General features: G+C 37.2%; 1 protein-coding gene across 1 annotated transcript in view; it reads left to right on the top strand.

Moving 5' to 3' along the window:
- The first annotated feature begins 1,234 nt into the window (after positions 1-1,234).
- IL15 (interleukin 15) overlaps positions 1,235-22,312 on the top strand; it is a 137,120-nt gene continuing 116,042 nt past the window's right edge. The window contains exon 1 of the mRNA XM_042935421.1: positions 1,235-1,320. The gene's annotated coding sequence lies outside the window, so the exon portion shown is untranslated. The remainder of the gene's footprint in view (positions 1,321-22,312) is intronic.

The following is a 22,312-nucleotide window of genomic DNA, read 5'->3' as shown; positions in this document are numbered from 1 at the left end:
TTTAAGACATTTAAGAATTCACAGTGATGATCTCAACTTCCAAATGATTCTCATCTCCAATGGATACACTTTTGGTTTGGGATCAAGTAAATTGTTAATAATAAAATTATTAAAGCGTAGAAATTATTTACATTAGAGAATGGAGTAGATTTTAGGTTATCCCTACAATAATATCAACCTTTTCCTTGCTTTACTATATGTTGTCTTCAGCGGGAATTATTTCTGAATTGTAATTCACTGGGATGTGTGACGATTATCCATGAGGATCTCCCACCCAGGAGCATCTCCAAGGGCTGTGGAATGACTAGGAGAGCTAGAAGATTAAGGAATTATAGAGCAAAACAAAGAGTTCACTAGAATATAGCATTCTCTTTGGGTTCTAGTACAAAATGCCATTTCTTGACATCCATACTTGCCAGAATATTGCTGTTTCTGTCTCTGCCCATGAAGGTTCTGGGCAGTAAGACCTGACATATGAGATTTTAAGGTATGAAAAATTTTGATAAAACTTTTGATGATTCTAGTTGTGTATCATTGAATGGACACCAATTGAATACAAATCAACTGTACCTTTGAGTATTAATACTTTAAGAAATATTTTTCTTAAGGGTTAAATAAAAAGAAAGCATAGGATAAGGCCTCATATACAACTTCTAAGTATAGTCTGCTGGTAAATATTTAAGAACCAGGTGTCCAGGGGAAAAAATAACCCCCAAACTCTGATATGTAGCATTTGCCAATTTCCCTGTTGTAGATGATCTCACCATGCTGATTTCAAGCTCTCAACATCAGCACAGGTGCAAGCCAACCCTAGCACACCACTGCCTTTAATGCTTCCATTTCTGCAATTCAGGCAGCTGATTATGATGGGGAATTTTTTTTTTAATTATATGTGTATTTGGGGAGGTTGTTTTGTACCAACTTGTTTTTAAAAAAAAAATTTTTTTTATATATATATCATGTTGACTCTGCTTGTTACTTCATGGCTCATGACCATGAATCCCAAATGGGCTGTTGATCTGCCAGGCAGTCTTACTATATATTCCCAGTCTGTTCACACTTCCACTGTTCTAGATGACTGTTTTGTACCTTCTCTTTTCTCCTTAAGCTGCAGACAACCCTTCCCCATTTTTACTCTCTGCTGGTGTTTTTACTAAGAAACATAAAGCAATCAGTTAAGAAGCACTGCAAACTTCCTTTATTTCAGGACGCACCTCCAAGTACCTGTACCCTCTTCTTTCACCGACCTGTTGGCTCCTATCCACAAATGGTTCCTTCATGTGTGAGTCACAGTCCATCCCTACTGAAGTCATCAGGCTTGTAAGTCACCCCACTTTTCTCTGAAGCATTAGTTTCTTGCTTTCTCCCAGATCAGTAGCAGCAGTTAAAGTGTTACAATTGCCATCCTTGTGTTAGAGCTTATCTCAGGGTCACCTCCTTCATTAGCTGCTGCATCAGATTTCTGCCCCCTCTTCAGTAGAATTACTCTTTATTTTTTTTTTTAATTTTTTTTTAACGTTTATTTATTTTTGAGACAGAGAGAGACAGAGCATGAACAGGGGAGGGGCAGAGAGAGAGGGAGACACAGAATCTGAAACAGGCGCCAGGCTCTGAGCTGTCAGCACAGAGCCTGACGCGGGGCTCGAACTCACGGACTGCGAGATCGTGACCTGAGCCGAAGTCGGCCGCTTAACCGACTGAGCCACCCAGGTGCCCCTAGAATTACTCTTTAAAGAGTAGTCTGTTCTCATGTCATCAGCTCCTCCCCTGCCCCCCTCTGTCATACCCCCTCCAGCCTGGCTTTCCTCAGAATCACCACTCCCCCTGAAGTGCCCACCCACACTGTTTAGGTTGTTAACCATTTCACTGTGCTGCAGCTCTGCCTGGAAAGTACCGGAATCAGCACCTCCAGCTGAAAGTTCTTTCCAGATCCTTGGAAAGTCCCATTCATATGAGAGGAAAGCAAGAAACATCAGGGAGTGAATATCATCCACACCCTCCCCTATAGCGTTTATTCTTCTCGGGAAGAATAAAATACCACAACTCCCTTGCCCCTTGGCTGGAATAATTCTGACCTGTATTTTACACTCTCCCAGAGTGTTCTTGTGAGATGAAGCTCCAGTTTTTCCCTGTGGCATAACACACTTACTGGCTGCCTTCTGTCATTCCCCATTCCACTCTTGACCTTCTCATACCTCTCAAATAAACCCCTTCTCTCAAGGGGTTGTTTGGGGTCTGCTGTTGGGGACCCAAACTAACACTGTCTCCAGTGACCTCCACATCACTAAACTGAATGATCATTTCTCAGGTTGCTTCTGGCTGGGCCTTGCAGCAGGATCTGTTCTCTCCCTTCTCCTGGAATCATTTTCCACCTTTGACTCTAGCTCAACACACCTTTAGACTTTTCTCCTAAATTACTAGTCACTCTTTCTCAGTCTCTTTCCTTGGTTCTGTTCCTTCTCTCCACTTCTACATTTGGGAGTGAACCTTCCTTGGTCCTCTTTCTTTCTCTGTGGGTGGCTCTCAGGGCTTTATTTACCAGCTCTGTGCCAATGATCAGCAAAGTCCTATCTACAGCACAGATTTCTCTTTTAAACTTCACACTCATAGGTGGACAGCTGAGTGCTCAGCATCTCCACTTTGATGTTCTCTAGTCATCTGAAATTCGAGATGTTGAAACTGAACTCCTCTCCCCCTCCCCCACACTGGCTCCCGTTAGGAGGGCAATCTTGCCTGAAAAGATACTTCTGCTAATATTTCCTTTTTTCTGCTTCTTCTCTATCTTTAAAAACTTTTCCTTTTCTACAGCTCGAAGGAGCTCCTTTCTATTTTGCTGGATGGGATCCTGTCCAATTCATGGATCATGTAATGTAGCCAATCAGATCTTCAAATTTTCTCATTTAAATATTTTATTATTTAACAGTATATTCTCCCACCTCAGATGTCAGGCCCATGAGAACAGCAATCTTTGACTGTTTTGTTTAGTTACATATACCAACTGTTAAATGAATAAATGAATCTCTTGAAATGAAAAATTGATTAACTGAACAGTAGTTTTTTCAGTGTCTAAGGGTATTTAACTTTAGGCTGTTTATTCTTTAAGGATTTCATTTAACATTAAATAATAAATGCTTTTGCTGTCTCCTCATCACAAATTAAAAACAGCAACAACAAAAAAATGTATTTGATGACGTATGGACCATCAACACCTCTCATATGTAGATTTTTTACTTTTAGGGTAAAGTTATACATATCCTAGTGGTCCTCAGTGGGTATGTGTGTGAGGGGGGTATGATTTTTATCACCCAGTAAGTATTTGGCACTGTCTGAAGATAGTTTAAGTGTCATAACTCGAGGGGGAAGTGCTATTGGCACATAGTGGGTAGAGATCAGGGATGCTGATAAACATCTTACCGTGCACAGGACAGCCTTTAGAACAAAGACTTATGTAGTCTGAAATCTCAATAGTGTTGAGTGAAAAAACATGGGTTAACCTAAAAATTCTCTTAATAGGTCATTGATTCAACAAGTCTATTCAACACATATTTATTGAATGCCTACTTCCTGCTAGGAGGTTATCAGTGACCAAAACATTCTTGTCTAAATAGAGCTTACATTGTATCAATAGTTGGACATAATGAAATAGAGGACCATTTATGTAGTTCTTATTGTGTGCCAGACACCAACTCATTTAAACCTCAGAATGGTCCCAGAGAAGAACGTGTTATTGTCTCCATCTTAAAGCAAAGTGAAGTAAAGAGAAGCAGAGCAACATGCCCAACTTCACACAGACCATACATAGCAGAGAAAGAAATTGGACTGAAGCTGTTTGGCTCTACTCTGTGCTCTTGTCTCAATATGAGGTTCAAATACAAACTTATCTATTAAACAAAGAAACACTAAAAAATTTTAATTGATTTGATGCAATATTCCCAGTGCTTCAGATTTCAGAAAGTTTTAGTATAACTCCATATGTCTTAGGAATTTCTGCTGAGAGGTGGAACATTCAGTAAGTATCTATCAGTATAGAGCAAAAGTCATTGGAGGCATCTAATGGGAATATAAAGAAAATACTCATCTTCACCTCATTTCAGATAAGCCAGTGAAAATTCATTAAGCAGAAATGTCCAATAAATGATTCTAATAATATCACATAGAGGCACTGGGAGAATCAGTTGGAGAAGAGCACACATATTTGATCATTCCACAAAAAATAAGTTATTGTTATTATTGTTGAACACATAAAATTCCAGTTTCACTTCTTGTGGCATTTAAAGATGACAACGGTCATAAACTATGAACTATGTTAGGAATTGGAGTTCATTGATTTTACTTCCCTCAATTTATATGCATCAATAAAAAGAAATGTAAAGAGATTCATTGACTTGTTTAAAAGGAAACAGCCAAAAATTGGTAGAACCATGACAATCTATTCCTACATTCATAGTTCAGGTGTTTTTCCATTATTATTTCAAGCAATTAAAATCTCTTTGGGGGTAACATACAAAGTGTATCTATTCAACTCTGTATAACACCCATTATGGTATTTTATTCACTGAATTATACCTGCTTGGCAGATAGTAAGTAGTTAATATATATTTTCTGAAAGTATGATAATTTGGGAGAAAAATGATTGTGTTTAATTATGTGGTAAAAATTTAAATGCTTTTGAAAGTTGGAGAATATAAAAACAATTGAAAATTGAAATGTTGCAGAAAGACTTCACAAAAGTGGGACATCAGCTGTATAATTAAAAGAAGTCTGCTCAATATAAAAAATTTCTAAATTTGCAGTATTCAGATAATGCAGAAGTATTCTTGCCAAAAGAATCTGAGTAACATTCAATGGAAGAGAATAAAAGACATCGAAAATAGTTAAGTGTATATCAGACTACATAGTATATAGTAAAATGAGCATTTTATATCAGTGGGAAAAAGTATTTAATGAATGATTGTAGGGTTATTTGACTGTTTCTTTATTAGAAAAAACTTATTCGAACCAGAAACAAACAAAAAACAAAAATGATCATTTTGCATTATGTATAAATATTGAATCATTATGTTTTATACCTGAAACTAATATAATATTATGTCAGTTATATATAAATAAAAAAAGATTACCTCAGCAATAAATTATCTAATAAAAAAACAAATCAATATGTCTAAGAGTAACATTTAAAAAATAATATGTCCTCAAAATCTAGAAGAAAATATTCACAAATATTACAAAATCTTGAGAGTACAAAAGGCCTTTTTGAAGTATGTAAGCAAAGACAGAACTCATAGATAAGATTAGTTATATAATTTATGGTATAAATTAAAAGAATTTTCAAGTCAAAAAATGTCATAAACTAGATTTAAATCATGATCTGAAAAGAGCCAAACTATTTGTAACAAATAAAGAAAAATATCCTTAATGTAGAAAGTGTTCTTTCAAATAAATATGAAAATATGAAAAAGGTGAACATAGGCAACATAAAATAACAAAATCCCATCTTACATAATTTAGACAACTCTTTTACACATATTATGTCAATCGGCTTCTCATACCAAGTCATATAATCCAACAGGGGAGAAGTTAATTACAGAGACACAACTAGAATAAAACTTCCATATGTATGCTAAAAATAAAGATATAGGGGATTACTTTACATTTGTGAAACTGATATAACTGAAGTCTTAAAAATTATATTACTCAGATGATCCATTAATATACTCACTTTTTCTTTTCCACTTGATCACAAATTTTATATTAAGTTTGGGTTTAGCTGTGTCTGACAGAAACCCCCAAATAAGACTGACTTAAACGAGGTAGAGGTTTTTATTTTGCTTTCACACAAACAGAAGCACAGAGAACCTTGGGCTACTAGGAACTCTATACAGTGTGATCAAGGCTTTACAATAGCATCAGGACCCAGACTTCTCTTACCTTGCTGTTCCACCAGTGCTTACCTCACAGTCCAAAATGGTAACTGACCATTAGCTGTTAACAGTCACCTTCCAGCAGAAGGGAGAAGGAGGAGAGGAGGAAGGGATGCCCTCTTCCTTCATAAACTCTTCCCAGAAGTTGGAGACAAGTTGATCACACATAACAAAAAGCAGTTGTGGGGGAAGCTGGCAAATGCAGTGTCTATTTCTGTTAGCCTTGTGTCCAAAGTTCTGGAAATTCTGTTATGAGAAAAAGAAAACATATATGGAGACCTAGCTGTCTCTGCCTCTGACTTAGTTCATTAAAGTACATCTGTTAGAAAATCTGTATTTTTCTGAGTGTTTATTTTTAAACAAAGGACTAGAGAGTTAATGTGTCAATACTGCACCACCAAGGGGGGTGAAATACAAATCAGAGAGATATCAAGTACCAGAATTTCAATCTCTCTCTGTCTCTCTGAATCATTTGTCTGTCTGTCGATCATCTATCTTGACCTCTGTTAAAATTTGTATTGATAACCTTTACTTATGCATATAGGAGAAATTCACATTAGGTAAGGCTACTAGATTTGAAGTAGTTGCTGCACTGATATCTAGAATTTACTTCAAAATGCCCGAAAAAACAATACTGATGGTTGTATAGAGGGATGGAAGCAGATGGGAAAATCTCTGATGAAACAAATATAATAAAATGTAAGTGATGGAAACTAGGTGGTGGTCATATGGGTATTGACTTTAAAAGACTGCCATCTTTCTCTTTTTGAAAAATGTTGTTAAAAGATGTTGAAATACAGACTCCATTAGCAAAACTCATGAGTCTGTGAGGAGAGGATTAAAGAGTCAGGAATGGGGCGCCTGGGTGGCTCATTCAGTTAAGCATTGGACCCTTGATTTCAGCTCAGGTCGTGATCCCATGGTTTGTGAGATCGAGCCCCACATAGGGCTTTGTGCTGACAGCATGCAGAGCCTGCTTGGGATTCTTTCTCTTCCCTGTCTCTCTCCCCCTTCCCCCACTCACATGTGTGCACATGCTCTCTCTCTCTCTCTCTCTCAAAATAAATAAACTTAAAAAAAATAAAAGGAAATAAAATAATTCAAAATGTCTTGTCACAAGTACAAATCAATAACACTGTGAGAAAAATTCCTAAATATTTGGATATAAAGTATAATATTTCTAAATTACCCATAGTCAAAGAAGAAATCACATAACTCATAAATTATTTAAGCTAAATAGTAAAAACAACATTTAAAAATTTTTGAGATGTGGACAAAGCAATTCTTAGATGAAAATGCATCACTTTAAGTGCAATTTATTAGAACAAAACAAAGTAGGTTTAATATCAAGGAGGTAAGCTACCTATCCAAGAAGATGGGGAAAACAAATTTAAAGTAAAAAAAAAAAAAGAAAGCAATAAGATAAGAATAGAGATCAATGAAATATGAATCAGTTAGAAAATAAGGAAAGTTGACAAAGCATCTAAAAATTTGTTCTTTGAAATGACTATCATAATTCATAAACCCTTACAGGATTGAAATGAGAGAAAAAATACAATGTATCAAAAAATGTTTCAGAGACATTTCAGAACATCTCTGAAAACAGAGATATTCCTATAAGTTGTATGATATTTCAAGGGTAATAAGGAAATAACTTTATGCCAACAATTTTGACATTTTAAATGAAATGGCCAAATTCCCTGAAAACCACATAATTCTAATTCTGATATAATAAGAAACAGAAAAATATGAATAGCTCTACATCTACTAAAGAAACTGAAACTTACTTAAAACCTTCTTGTGAAGACTTCATGTCCACTATATAAGAAATAATACCAATTATATACAATTTTTCCTCAGTGGAGGAAAAAATACTCACAAAGTCTTCTTTGGGGCTGATATATCACCCTAATATAAAAGCAGGCAAAGAAAGAAAAATACAGCCAAATATCTCTCACAAACCTAGGCATAAAAGACCTGAACAAAATATTAGCAAATGAAATACACTAATACATAAAAAAGATAGTGTATTATGGCATAGGGGAATTTACCTTTAAAATGTGTGGTTGTCTATAATATTTAAAAATTAACCAATGTAGTTAACCCCTACATTGAATAAAGGATAAAAACAAAATTATTACCTCAATAAGTGCAAAAAAAGTGTTTCATAAAATTCAATTATGCTTTAAAAAAACCCAGGAAACTAGTCATTTGAAAGAACTTAATTTGATTTTATAAGGAGTATCTTTTAAAAATGTACAGCTAGAATCATGCCTAATGGTAAAATATTATATACTTTTACCTTCATTTCAGGAAAGGCAAGGAAGTTCACTTCTATTCAGTATTATATAGGTGATTTTAGCTAATGCAACAAGGCAATAAAACAACCAAAAGAGACTGACCATCTCAAGTGTGGTGAAAATGTGGAACAGTTGGAAATGGCATGTATTACTGGTAGGAGAATAAATAATTCAACCACTTTGGAAAACAGTTGGCAGTTTCTTTTTTTAAAGCTAAACAGGTATCTATCTCATGATCCATCAATTCCACTACTAAATGGAAAAGATAAATGAAAAACACAAGTCACAGAAGACTTATACACAATGTTTCCTAGTGGTTTTATTTTTCATATCCCAAGCCTGGAAACAACCCAGGTGAAGACAATAATGAGCAACCAAAATGAGTTTATATTGTCAATATCCACTTATATTGAGGTCTTAAAAAGCAAAACTAATTTAGGATAATATAAATCCAAATAATGGTTGCTTCTATTTAAGGGGTTGTTATTTAGTAGAAAAGTACATGGGAGAACTTTCATGGATGATAGAAATATTCTACATCTTGATTTGGGTGATGACTACACAAGCATACACGTTTGGCAAAATCCATTAACTATGTATACATTTAAGCTGTGTGAGTTTTACTACATGAAATGTGTATTACAATAAAACAAATACATAAAAAGAAAAAGGAGACAAAGGAAATAAATCAGTGGATGTATATATATAATATTTTTGAAAAGCTTATCTTTAAATGAAGGAATGAAATGAAGCAGTAATGTAAGGGAGAAATAGAGATAAATAAGATATTTGCTGTTTGTTATGCTTTGGCTCTCTTCCACTCTAAACTCTTTTTTTTTTTTTTTTAAACTGAGAACAAACTGAGGGTTTATGGGGGGTAGGAGGGGGGTGAGGGCGGGTGATGGGTATCGAGGAGGGCACCTTTTGGGATGAGCACTGGGTGTTGTATGGAAACCAATTTGACAATAAACTTCATATATTGAAAAAAAATAAAAATAAAATAAAATAAAATAAAATAAAATAAAATAAAATATCTCAAAAAAAAGATATTTGCTGTTTGGTTATTGGTAGTGCTATTTATTAACATATCTGTTGCTGAGATCATTGCAGTAGTGGAAATATAATATTTTTATATAATGAAAGGAAATGTCCAGAAGGAAAAAAAAACCACCGTGATGATATAAGAGAGAGATAATTGGTGAAGGCTGTCCTTATAGCTGCTTGGGTATGACACCTAATGCGTTAGTGGAGATGCTGGCTTTAGTTTGGAGCTCAGACAGTTCCTTCACTTAAACATAAGAGGAGATTTATTTGGACAAAGATGTATTTTTCTATTTTTAAATTTTATTTCTCTTCTTGGCTCCCTGAAAAAAATTATTTATTTCTTTTAATTTTTAGTTTACTTATTTTGAGATAGAGAAAGAGAGAGCAGGGGAGGGGCAGAGAGAGAGGGAGAGAGAGAATCCCAAGCAGGCTCCACATTGTTAGCATAGAGCCCAGTGAGGGGCTCGAACTCACGAACTGTGAGATCGTGACCTGAGCTGAAATCAACAGTCAGATGCTTAACTGACTGAGCCACCCAGGCGCCCCCAAAATTATTTCTTTAATTTTGAAACTTGGTAGCTTAGTTAGGATGTATCTCATCACTGAATTCTCTTTATCTGCAAAATCATTTTTGTTTTCACTTCAGAGAATTTTTCACATGTTGTATCTTTGAGTACATCTACATGTTCATTTGTTGGGTGCTTGCCTTCAGGGATACCTGTTATCTTTACATTGAATTATCTTTCTCAGTTTTCTCTCTAATGTATTTTATCATTTTTTATTTGTACTTATTGTGGTTATCTTGGGCCTTTTCTGTGACAATAATTTGATTTTTATCATCTATTTCATTCCTTGATGATTCTAATTTATATATTAATTCTATAATGATGTTATTTTTGTCCCCAATTTATTTCCTCACGTTAGGCAATTTCTCTTATTATCTTATTCTATTGTACTGTCATCTTGTGTTTAAATTCTTATTTTATTGAATTCATAGTCATCCTGCATTCTTCTATAGCATAAAACAGCTCTGTGGAATTTTCTTCTATTTGTGATTTTCTTTAGGTTATGAGTGCAAATTTTGCAAACTGTTCTTTTCCTTCATCTTTGCCGTATTCTGTTTACATCATTTCCACAAAATTTCTTTTCATTTAGCTCAGAGCTAGGTGGCTCTTCATGAGTCATCATATTAGCTCTAATATAGTGAAGCTTTCTTTTTCACTTCAGGGCCTCAACATATCCTTGTGTAACTGCTTTATTGAACAGAGTGTCTGGTCCAAGAGGCAATTGGGGTTGACATTCAGCCAAGTCATCATTCATGGTGCTGCATCTTGTAGTGGATGCTTTCTCTTATCTGACACAAGTATGCCTTAGAGTGGTCCTGCTAGATTCTCTTCCCACCAAAACTGACACCCAGGTTTTGAATCCCTTCCAAACTGTAGTTTAAACTCTACAAGACAATTGCAGTTCTAGCTGCTTGTTTGAGAGAATGGAGGTAAAAGTACAGCTGAGGCAATAGGGATACATTTTTGGCATACCTTGCTGCTAGGTCTTTGCTGTCCTGAGATTTCTTAAATGTCCTGTGCCAGTACTCAGGCCACATCCTCTAGGATTCAGGGCAATGTTGGGAGTGATTTTCATTCTCATGAGAATAATCCTTAAACTGTGAGTGCTTTGCCCAATTCGGGGAGGAGCCCTGGAATTCATGTCAGACACAGAGTCACCCACATTGCTCCTTCTAGAAAATGTCCTGTTTGTCCCTCCACCCCCACCCCAGCAGTGGTTTAGCCCGTAATCAGTAGATAAGAAACACAGGACCCTATTCAGTTGCTTTTCTCAAAATTTGGAGAGTCTCCATGAGAACATCAGACAGTTCTTGGCTCAGGAGCATGGTTTCTTTGGGGGAAAGCAGTAGTTCATTGCTGATCAGTATTTCCTTGCTCTGTCTAGAATCCTGTGTTTTTCTCAGTCACCTGTACTCATGTGATAACTGTTAGAAGTTTTGACTTTTTTAAAATTAGTTTTGTTCACCACATTTGGGAAGGGAAATTCGATAGTGCATTTTATTCATTATTTTTAAAACCAGAACACAAAGATAAAACTTTAAAATAGAAGAGTGATCCCATAAATAAAACTATTATGGCACCTTAAGATTATGGCACTAGCTGGCCAGAGCTGTGGATATTTCAAAACATAAGGAATATTGTGAGCTTGATCATATCAAATGCTTAGTTTACATAATTATGGCCAAAACAATTATTTTTCCTGAAGGTATAGTTACCCTCCACTCTCAGAAAGTCCCATGACTATCCATTCCCCATTTCTCCTCCACCTACATTATTAAGATATAGCCAGTGGTCTTCATAGGGAATGCCATCATTAGGGAAGGTAATCAGAACTGTGCTGTAGGAACTCCTTGGGTGCAGAATAAGTCAGTATTTCAGACCAGGAAACTGCAGGGCCTTCTTCTCCTCTTTTTCTCCCTTTCCTCATCCTCTCCTTTTTTCTTCTCTTCCTCTTTTCCTCTCTTTTTCCCTTTCCTCCTTCTCTACATTTTCCCCATCGTCTCCTCTTTTTCTCTTGCTCCTCTTCATTCTCCTCCCCCACAAAGATCATTTCCTCACTCTAAAAAATCGACAGCATTCTCAAACTCTGTGTCTGAGTTTTCATATGGCAACTTCATAAAGGAGTACTTGCAGATTTAATTGATGTAAGATCAAGGAAGGGTCATTCTGGAAAGTATCAATTCTATTATTTTGTTCATTAGCTTTATTCTTCTTTTAAAAATTAGAAATAACTTGAATGGTGGGAATAATGCCAAGAAGGCCTTGACATAAAGGAAAAGAAATAGTTTTTAAAGATCAGAGTAAACAACAATTTAAATTTTAGCATATTCTTACAATCCTATTTTCCTTTTTCATTGACCAGAAAAGAATTATGTAATGTTGACATTGAAAGTAAAACAGCTAGTTGTTTTACGGCAACATGGGTTCATTTAGGAATAGCAGAGGAATTACAATTCAGGGCAAGCAAGCTGTAGTCAAAGCCATAGGCAAGTCTGGAGAGCAAAGTAGAGGGACCTCTTTTATAGAGTAAAAGAGGGAAGTTGGGGGGGGGGCTGTTATAAACAAAAAGTCCATTAGAGTAAACCGGGGGTTCAGAGTCTAGTGGCTTTTCACTCTCTAAGTTGTGACAGTCTCTCATTGGTTGAACTGTTGCTGGGCAAAGAGAAAAATCTTCCTTCCTTCTGCTGAGCTAGTAGAGTAGGTTTCTTCCAGTTGAGAATACAACCTATGTCTCTTCCTGTTGGGGCTGCAAAAGGCTACCAGGAGAGGTAGGGTGTGAGACCTCCCCCTTTTGGCCTCCTGACTCCGTTTTGAATGAGGTTTCCTTTATTCAGTTTCACAAATTAATACTCACATGCTGATCTTGAGCAAAAAGATACAGACTTCATTATTTCAAACAATCCCACTTTTTCCTGAGAGACAAACATAGTGTATGTTTCCTAGTGAGGTAGACAGCAAATTGGCTGGGTTGTAAGGACAGTGTAGACCTACCCAAAGCAGAGTTCTTGAGACAGGCAGTGTGTACTTTTAATGGGCACGTCATGAAAACACAGTTCTGGGTTGAGATGAGCTGGTAAAAGTTAAACAGTTTTGAAAAAATTGTTTTAACACCAAAACGCCTTATAGTTTTTAATATGTAAATTTTGAGAGACCTATCTTTATCATGGTTGAATTCCATATTATTTTGCTATAAGGAGTTTTGTTTATGATGTACTTGTTTCGTCTTACCTCATGAGGCACATGTGTTCCAAAGGGTGTAATTTGGGAAAAGATAATCTAAGGGCAAGAGGCAAAAATTGTACGTTAAAAGTTTGTTTTCTGTACATTTGTTTCCTTTTTCTGCCATGTTATACCTTTGTGTGACCTCAACTGTGCTTTCAGGAGTATTTGATTGGTTTTCTTATTTCTAATTATAGGATAAAAGTCTTTCTCTAGTGATGAATCTTAAAATAAAGGATGATTGAGGTGGAGACTGTAGGGAAGCCCACACCAGGACCACTGCATCCTGTGTGGAGACCTGAAAGAGCTCAGTCAGTTGGCTGGGTTAAGGCTACTTCTGCCAGCCAAAATTGTAGATGCGAAAAAGAGGCCATTTTCATTGCCAATCTGATACTCACTTTCTGCTACCTTGAGGTAAGGACCCTGGAAATTCTAAGCTATTTTGAAAGGCTCTGCACTAATCTCTGTTGTGCTCCCAGGGCTGGTATTGCTGATGCCATGTGCACCTGGGTGGGTCTGGCTTGCTTAATCATGTGCTGGTTTCCAGCTGCCAGACCCGAAGACTCTTCTGATCCATTGGCTCTGTTAGCACCTCTGCTTGCCCTCACCATGTCATTTGGGCACATCGCAGTGTTTTCATTTCACATGCAGGCAATAAGGAACATGGAGGACAGAATCAGGCTTGTCTGTATCACTGTGTTCAGCTGCTGCTATTGCCCCAAAAACTATGTTGAATGACTTCTCCTGCCTAACAGCCTCTCCCTATGTTTCTGGGAAAGCATACCACTACCACTATCATACCTATTTTAATGTTTTTAAAACCCCGTACCAGTTAGCTTTTGCTAAAAATAAGGCTGCATAACAAATAACCAACAAACCTCAGAGGTATACCTTACAGGTATACTTTTATTGCTCACATGTTTGGAATCAACTAGGCACGTCTACTGATCTTGGTTGGGCTCACTCACCTATGTGGGGCTGGCTGGGTGTTCACTTCTCTAAGCTGCTGATAGATTTAAGGCAACTCAGTTATGCTCTAGTCTCTCATCCTCCAATAGACTAGCCTGGGCATGTTCTCATGGTGGGGACTGAGGCACAAGAAAGCAAACAGAGACAGGCAGATTTCTTGAAGTTGAGACTCAGGACTGCCTTGCCGCCCCTTCTGTTTCAATCTGTTGGATAAAGCCAGTCGGTGGTTGAGTTCAGAATCAAGTGGCAAGGCAAGTCACCCTCTCTATGGGACGGGCACTACAGAGTTACATGGCAAACGCGTATAGAGACAGGGAGACCTGAAGTAATGTAGTCAAATGATGCTATTTCCCAAGTCTTGGTACCAGACACATTTGGAGGTGAGCAAGGGCAAACCAGGGACCTGGTGTTTGATTTTCCTATTCTGCTTCCTCTGCCTCAATTTTGTATTATTTGATGAGGGAGCATAAGGTAGGCTGAGGCAAAGTAAAAGCTAGCACACCACCCCTGCCCCTCCGGGTGGGATATGTGTGATATTCTTCAGAAACTCCTAAAAGCTGCCTAAAAGTGAAGGAAAGGAAACAAATGGTTAACTGATAGAGATCACAGTCATACAGGACATGAGTCTCCATCTGTTTACATATATCTTTGTAAATGACAAGAAAGATGCAATCATATCAATAGCCTAATAATCTCCAGAAACTTGTAGTCTTAGTTTCCCGGAACCCCAACATCACCTTCCCCTCCATAGCGTTATGGGGAACAAAGGCAAGAAGAAAATGGCAGGTGAAATTAAATTTCCTTAAACCTAGAGCCCATTGACAAATACTTTAGGCAGGCAGAGTAAAACATTTCTCCAGGAGCTCCCTACTGTCTTAATGTTAATGCTTTGCTAGAGGGAAAAACAACCTTAGCTATATATATAGTCAGTCTCTCTTTGTGGTCCTGGGGCAGCTCTTTCTGCCCATGGGTCCTGTCCCTGTGCTTTAATAAAATCACCTTTTCACACCAAAGACATCTTCAAGAATTCTTTCTTGGCCATCAGCTCCTAACACAATCATCACCCCAAGAAACTTCATCACCATTCACTAATACCCTAAGGAGCCAACTCCCTTCCTTTCCTGTTATGAGCTGGATGAGATCTCCCTTATACAATATCATATAATCAAGCCCATCAAAAAGCCTCTTTAGTTATGAAAGAGTGAAATAAAATAGCTTAAGAAATCTGTTTCTTTATTAACATCTGATTTGCATGACTAAATTATTGCTAGAGAGACTGAGAAATTCAGGTTTAAATTTCAAGGTTGATTGTTGGCTTCTTTGCTTTAGGCAGTATCCTTGTTCTTCTTCCCTTGAGAAATAAGCCTTGAGCTTAGCCCTGAAAATTTAAGGCTACCAGTGACCATGATTTAATGAAGAAATAAAAATGCATCCGTTTAATATTTACAAAATACACTTCCATTACATTTTACCTCTAACTTCAGGTCCAGATTTTACTTCAGGCAGCGGATTTTATTGCTTGATTTCATAGTTTGTTCCAAGGATGTTTACATTGTGATACAGGACCTACGTTATTTCACCTCTTTTGGTTTCCATTTCCTTATCTATAAAAATAAAGTAAACAGAATTGAAATGTATAAGCTTGGGAAAATTATTTAACTGTTCTGGATTTCAGTTTCCCCTTCTGTCCAATAAAGCCTATTGGGAATCCCTTGCAACCCAATAGTCCTGTTATTCTTAAAATTCCAAAAACCTTCAAGACTTAAATTCAAGATTCCAATTGTAGCAGCAGAATAACTTCAATACTGTGCAAATGGGTAAGGAGACATTTAGAGATGTAGGGGAGCAAAATCTGTCACCCTAAAATGTGTCTCTTTGACATGTAGATTTTAGGCTTATTTTTAAGGGATAGAAGATTCAGGAAGAAGCTTTGACCTTCCCCTTAACTGCCTAAAAGAATTTAGGTATAGGACCTGCTCTAGGAAGGGAGCTACCACCATAGGTAACTACAGTATAATATGAGCTAGAGGTAGTGGAGGGCAGGAACTTAGCAAAATCTGTTTGTTAAAATTCCTCTCTATGTTACACTGTTTCTGCATACCCCAGCAAGCATTTGTTTACCAAAAATTTACTCTTTTTCATCTTCCTGTAAATTATCTTCCCTCCCTTTGAAGTCCCAGACCCCTAGCCTCTTCTCCTTAGCTCTGGATGGCACATAAGCCTCAGTTGCCTGAATGCATGTGAGCATCATATTTTTATAGGGCTTCTGTCATATGTGATTAAATTTGATTTTTTCCTGTTGATCTGTCTCATGTCAGTTTAATTCTTAAACCATCCAAATGAATCTTGAAGGTAATAGGAAAATTTTTTCTCCACAACAGAGAGAAAGGACTCATTTCAGTATTGTTCAAATCAGAGAATGTAACCCTAATACAATTTCTAAGGCCAGTTCTGCTAGAGATGGAATACTGCCTATATAAAAACAGAAGATTCTGGAGAATGTTGGCCTTCTAAGGAAGCAAGTCAGGAATACCTAACTTGTACCTCAAACAGCTAAATGACTAACAGAAAATTGAGAGTTCATTTAAGTAAAGGAGAAGGTTAACTGAGGGCATATAAAACAGCAATAAAGGCAACCATGTAAAGTTTATTCATCAGTAATTGCTGTAACTTATTATATTTCAGTGTTTCAGATACCATACTTTCATTTCTCCACTAATCTTCACAAATACTCTGGCTAGATAAGCATTATTATCCCAACTTCCAAAAGTATGAATGAAATTGATCTACCCAAGAGCACCACACATATTGGGGGGTGTGCTGGCTGGAGGTTTTGGGCATAATACAGGCTTTGCACAGGCCCAGCACAACTAGGTGGTACACCAAGTGGCTCTTTGGGGCCGCAATATTGTGTACAACTCTTCCCAACCTCTCACATTGCCTACTGAGTTGAGAAAGTTGAGTTAGCTGTCTTAGCTACTCTTGTTGGAACACCAGTCATTCTGTCACACATGCCGTACATTTTGTCCTTTAAAACAAATGTTAATTCCATTCAGTCTGAAGTAGGTTGAGTAAAGAGAGGTAGGCTATTGCGGGTCATCGTTCAGAGTCAACCATGAGTTAAATCAGAACTCTATTCCCTCCATGTGTGTGTCAACCACTTCTAAACAAGACCATAGTAGAATATGGAAATATAAAGTGGAGGTCTACCAAACTCACCCCTAATTATTCTGATACTATGATTAATAATAATACTTTGCTAAAGAATGAAAAAAGCCATCTGAGAAGAAAATGCAATGGAATGGTAAATTGATACAACACGTGAGATCCAGGACTATCTCTGGCAAAATGGGAATATGGTCACAAAAACACTTGACTTCTTTAGTTAGCCATCAGGCATTCACAGCCAGCCTTTTTGTATAAAGAAAGTTTTGCTAAATTCCTTTGGTTCCTGTTTAGGCTCTAGGCCCAGTGGACTGATTATGAAGTTTCCTCCATACTGTAAGGGTATGGACACCTCAGTCTTCTCTGACTTTGGACCTAGGAAGGAAGACCACACAAAAGGCATGGCATTCAAACTTTTTTTAACCCTAACTTAAAAAAAAAATTTATGTTTTAAGTCACAGCAAAAAACCATATTTCCTTTAGATATCCAACACATACACACACATGCATGCATACACACACACACCCCACACACAAGAAAAGTATCACAAAACAATATTCGTGCACCCTTCTGGTTTGCAATGCACCCTTCTAGTTTTGCAATGCATTTTGATATTTTCCACTCTTTTTCATTAAAAAAATGACAATTGCCTTTAAAATTTTTTTAATGTTTATTCTTTAGAGAGAGAGACAGAGTGTGAGTGGAGAAGGGGCAGACAGAATCTCAAGCAGGCTCCAGGCTCTGAGCTGTCAGCACAGAGCCTGACGCGGGGTTCAAGCTCATGAACCATGAGATCATGACCTGAGCCAAAGTCAGACGCTTAACCCACTAACACCCGGGCACCCCTAACAATTGCCTTTTAAATTAATGCCATGTCCTGGTGACTGTTGGGTAGTGATTAGCAATTTGAAAGATGCTATACAAAAAAGAAACTGATATCTTCTGTTCTCAAGGCATTTTCTTAGAAGAAAAGAGATGGGGTAAAGGAGGAAAATTCTCTTTCTTCTCCCTTTTCTCCTGCTAAGCCTAGGGGTTGAGAGAGAGTGGTTTTAGAAGTCACCAGAAAAGTAAAGGAGCTCCTTGAGTTTCTACTGTGCCTCTTACTAGTACTCTGGCAGGTGGCAAACATTGGGGATTTGCTCGCACATGAATTCAGGGTGTTTTAATTGAAATATATTCATCAGTGCACTTAGGTAGAGGGAGGTTTCCAGGCTGACTGCCCCCTGACTTCCATGTATGATGTATTCAAGACTGTGAAATGATCCTGTGGAGACTTGATAGGTATCTCACAAGCTTGGCTGACAAATTAGTCAGAAATACTCACCATAGTAATGAGAGAAAAGGCCTTGGACCTGGGGCAAGGCAGACGACAATCAGAAACAAATGGAATTACAAAGCAAACCTCAGTGGGTTAAGGCACCGTGAGAGCTGAATGGGTCCCAGTCAGAAAGTGACAGATGGTCAGTTCCTAAGGAGAGGTGCCAGAGCCAAAGAGCAGACCACAAGATCACCAGTCACAGACTTTGACATAGAAGATGAGCAGAGAATCTAGTGAGCAGGTGGAGAAAGGGCATTGCTGAGGAATCCCAGAAGAACCAAGGGTAGTATAAGGATATTACATCCTAAGCTAGTACCTATACCCTTTCACCTGCTGGTCAACCCACAAGGGCATAGTCAACTCCCAGAAATAATCATAGGGCAAGGGGATGGCGTAAAAAAAAAAAAAAAACAAAAAAAACCTGAGTAATATCTCAAGACTTGACTATTTAAGTGTTTGTGCTGGGGAAAATTTATGAGATGACACTAAATTTTATATTTTTACCCTCACTCCAACCCCTCCACCCAGTTCTTATAAAAAACAACAATTTAATTATCAAAAAAAAAAAAAAAAAAAGAAACTCTTTTTCTTCCTCATGTCTGAGAATAGTGTGACAGAATCCCAATCATACTGTATGTCATTGTGATATTGTTTTCATTGTTACATAAGCTCATTTATAAATGATATAATTCTTCAGATCATTTCATATACCAGTGTCAGATATTTTTAGTGTAACAATGTTATAAAAGCCATTAAACCTTCTTTCAAATAAGGCATGTTATGTGTTCTTCAAAGATGCTAATAAAGGAATCCTGGTACCTACAGGTAGGAGACACATTGATGTATTTCTGTTGTCAATGTATATTGAGTATACTATTTTATCATGTAACTGTCATGTTAATATTAATGGATAAAATTTTGGAAAATAGAGACTGTGGCCCAAATGTGAAGTTAAATGCTACACTGAGACAATTTTTAGATAATTCTAGTAAAGTATTCACTTCTACAACCCATAGCAACAAAAGTATATTTTCTCTAAACTTGGCTTTTTATGTGTAACTATCATATAAATGTTTCCTTAGGGGGAAAAGACAAGCTATTCTTTTTTAAAATGAATATGTGCTTGTATCACACATCTATTCATATATTAATTTCTTTAAATGAAGACTTTGGAATGTATTTGCCATTAACAACTTGTCTTTGTAAAGAATTATAGCTACCAGTTTAAAGTAAATACCAATTTCAAGTAATAATACTTTCATCTTACTGCGAAACAACTCTGAATATCTGGTCAAGTACAGCAATAAATACAATAATATGAACTTTTATTACCTAGCGGTCTTTTTGGAAATAAGACACAATGTATTTGAAATGAACAGATTTTGGAGTGGAGCTTTTAGAGAAGATTAAGCATTATAGTAAAGTTTTTATTGTACTATTTTTACTAGAAAAATATTATTCAGTTTTAATAGTTATTTTAATTTCACGAAGCTTGCCCTGTGTTCTTAATGAAGAGCAACAAAATTAAGAGAGAAAAGGGACAATTTGAAAACACATCACTTATAGGAAATTCGGCAAAGGAAAAATGAGTGATTGAAAAATACCTATACCAGTGTTCAGAATTGAGAGGCCACACGGAGGTGCCAACTCCCCACCAAGAACATGAGATGATAGAAATATGACTCTTTCTTGATCATCAAACTGTAAGATCTTGACATTACCTAAAAGCACAGAACTCACAAGATGTATTTCCTGATAGGATGTATAAACTCCTTAAAGAGGTGTCTGTATCTCTTAAGGTCTAGGGATGGAGGCTGGGGGCACAGCACTGTTAGTGCCCATCCAAGCACTATCCAGAGAGGGAGAAGCTTTAGTTAGCTGGTAACTAAAGGCAACTAGTTTAGGCTGTAAGTTACCTGGTCAGTTAGCTAAGTCAGTCCCAGTCATTCGATGGGTGAATTAATCCTCTGTGTTGATTCTGTGCACATAAAACAATCTGCTGATTCATGTCTATATGCATGTATTCATACAGGTTTCCTCATTTTAGGTGTACCTATAGAGAAAGAATGCACTGGTCCTGTAAGTACAGATACTTCAGTCCATGTGAAAATTACATTTCACTTTCTGAATAAATAGCTCTTTTTATCAGTTTGAGTGTTCTATTAATAGGATGCTGGCACTACATCCAAATCTCTACTCTCTCACCAAAGTCACAAATGACCCTGTGAGGCCCATTGGGAGATATCCAGCCTGATTTCATGCTCAGTGGCTGAAAGGAACTTTATTTTTTAATAGTCATGGCATTTTAGTATAATAAATGCTGAGTCTTAGTTTCCCTCTTACAGCGAGGATAATATTCCTTATATGCCTATATCATCTTGCCAGTACTTTGCTTGGCAAACACTCCTGGATCCTACTTCTGGTCCCTTGCACTCAATTTCTTGGCTTGAAGAGCCTGCTTCCCATAATAGAGGGTGACTATTCTGGATAATTCTAGGTAATTGCTTTCCTAGTTTCCCCTGAAGTTGGAGCATGGAGTTATCACTCAGTCCTGGACAACAAGAACCCTGTAGGGAAATTATGGGAAGTTTTCCTCCCTAATGAAAATCACATTTGACAAGCTGAAAAACAAAGGGGATACTTCAACGTACACTTCTTCTTTCTAAAGCTTTCAAAATAAAATTTTCACTAGTAGAGTTTTCCTTTGGGGGCAGCAGAAAATGGGAGAGGACAAGAGGAGTTTGAATTCTTTGGTGCATGTGGTATGATTCCTCTCTGACTTGAGAGTCATGCCTTCCCTTTTCTTACAACCGTTGCTGGAACTGACACAGACCAGGACTCAACTGTGGCAGCTACCTAATTGTATTACCAAAGCAGTGAATCTGTCTCTCTTTATCTCTCCTCTCTCTCTTTCATATCACCCCCTGCCACACACACACACACACACACACAACGTGAGCTGAAACAGCTAGGCACTTGACAAGTAAAACAACTTCAAAAACGGAGGAAAACAAAGTGGATAGAATACGCAGTGTGAAAAAGAAATATTGGAATGGGCTAATATTTTATAATAGCATTGATAATGTTCCAAATAGATATAAAGAAAGAACTTCACAATATAAAAAAGAATCAAAATGTATTTTAAAAATAAAAAACAGGGGCGCCTGGGTGGCTCAGTCGGTAAGTGTCCGACTTCAGCTCGGGTCACAATCTCGCGGTCCGTGGGTTCGAGCCCCGTGTCGGGCTCTGGGCTGATGGCTCAGAGCCTGGAGCCTGCTTCTGATTCTGTGTCTCCCTTTCTCTCTGTGCCTCCCCCGTTCATGCTCTGTCTCTCTCTGTCTCAAAAATAAATAAATGTTAAAAAAAAATTTAAAAAAATAAAAAACAGAAAACAGAAACTATGAAAAATAAAATTATTAAAACAATAAATCAGGTTAAGTAGATGGATAACAGCCAAAAACGAAAATAATATGTTGAATAACACATTGAGGAATTCTCCCAGAAAGCACCGGGTAATAACAGAAAAGTAAAAAATATGGATAGCAGGAAGAAAAGCCTAAATATTTGGCTAATAGGAATCTCAGAAGAAGAAAAAAATTGAAAAGAGGCTATAACTGAAGAAGTAATGGACATAATCATCAAAATTAAAAATTAGAGACTCTGGGCCACCTGGGTGGCTCAGTTGGTTGAGTGTCTGACTCCTTATTTCAGCTCACATTGTCATCTTCATAGTTTGTGAGATTGAGCCACGTGATGGGCTGGGTGTGGAGACTACTTGGGGTTCTCTCTCTCTTTCTCTCCCTCTCTCT

The sequence above is a fragment of the Panthera leo genome, chromosome B1 (genome assembly GCF_018350215.1).
Source record: "Panthera leo isolate Ple1 chromosome B1, P.leo_Ple1_pat1.1, whole genome shotgun sequence".
NCBI lineage: Eukaryota > Metazoa > Chordata > Mammalia > Carnivora > Felidae > Panthera > Panthera leo.
Note: the sequence above shows the minus strand (reverse complement) of the source record. Positions and strands in the feature narration are given on the sequence as shown.